The following is a 1,339-nucleotide window of genomic DNA, read 5'->3' as shown; positions in this document are numbered from 1 at the left end:
AAATAAAATAAAATACATACAAAGCAGAACACAGCTAAATGAATCAAAAGTATGTCTATGTTATATTAGAATTTTCTGAGACAATGAATTTTGGTTTTTCATTTTTTTTTCCCTGTAAGAGGTTTTTATTTAAAAGAATTTTTGGACAAAAAAAATCGCGATATATCTCCTTGCTTACAGTATCGCAATATATCGGGATATATCGTATTGTGACCCCTCTGTTATGATATGTATCGTATCGCCAAATTCTTGCCAATACACAGCCCTGTTATCCAGTGTATAACCAGTATAAAAGCTGTTTTATGTTTATTACTGAAAAAAAAAGAGTAATTTTAAAGTGAAAAGTGCTTGAATTTGCTTTATGAAAAGTGTAAGAATTTCAAACGCAATCCTGGATTTACTCTAAATCAGGCGTGTCAGTCTCAGATCCTCCAGGGCATGTTAGAGTAAATATTATTTATGAATTAAAGGGGATTATTTATGTTGGAGCAGAGAACAGTAACTGAAGCCTGATTGCTGTTATTTCTGCTGTAATCAAATAGAAATTTATACCTCAGAGCAAATAAATTCTGCTGCACCAGAAACTTCTCAGAATGTGATCCTGTTTTACAGAGTATTTATTAGAGGAATTTAATCATCCCTCATTGAGTCACCTTTGCTGCTGTCAGGTGTGTGAGAGAGACACTATCAGGTTGTTCAGGGTGTGTCCTGTGAAACATTAATGTGTTCTGACAACGTCTTGTTCTCTGAAGGTGCAGAAACACCTGATTGTTTTTTATGATGGGTGTGGCTTGTTTCAGTTTTATCTCCGTCGACGCTCACACACATGCCTGGACTCGGCTGCTGCGTGTTTCAGCTGTTAATCACCGACAGAGCATCTCCGGATTTATCCTCTGCCTTTTTTAAAATGTTTTTCTCGTGAAAACATCCACACCTCCAAGACTGTTTGTTGACGCTTGAGGCAACATTTGATTGGTTATCTGATGCTCGTGACGCTGCCAAGTTTTCAGCTGGATTTTAGACAAAAGCCTTTTTAAATCTGAATAGTTCAGCTTCTTCAGATGCAGAATTAAAGCATAAAGTTGGTCAAACAAACTAGGGGTGCATGATACTGGGAAAACCTGCGATAACAGTGCTTAATACTGCGATGATATGATTCGCAATAAATGAACAAATGCATAATATGTGTTGATGTTTTACTGCTCTGGGTTCAGAGCAAAAAAAAAAACACACAATAAATCTAATCATTTCCATTCCAGCAGGATTTCTTTAAAGGGATCCCCGATTAGTTGTAACATTAGACTTTATTTGATAAACATTTATTTTAACTATAAAATAA

At 35.5% G+C, this 1,339-nt stretch overlaps 1 protein-coding gene across 1 annotated transcript in view; it reads left to right on the top strand.

The window, feature by feature from the left end:
* The window catches only part of LOC106533971 (serine-rich coiled-coil domain-containing protein 2), a gene marked incomplete in the record, with an annotated part of 44,447 nt that overhangs the window by 18,355 nt on the left and 24,753 nt on the right, over positions 1 to 1,339 (top strand).

The sequence above is a fragment of the Austrofundulus limnaeus genome, unplaced genomic scaffold (assembly GCF_001266775.1).
Source record: "Austrofundulus limnaeus strain Quisiro unplaced genomic scaffold, Austrofundulus_limnaeus-1.0 Scaffold1065, whole genome shotgun sequence".
Classification (NCBI taxonomy): domain Eukaryota; kingdom Metazoa; phylum Chordata; class Actinopteri; order Cyprinodontiformes; family Rivulidae; genus Austrofundulus; species Austrofundulus limnaeus.
The sequence above is the reverse complement of the archived record's forward strand: the minus strand, read 5'-3'. Positions and strand labels throughout refer to the sequence as shown.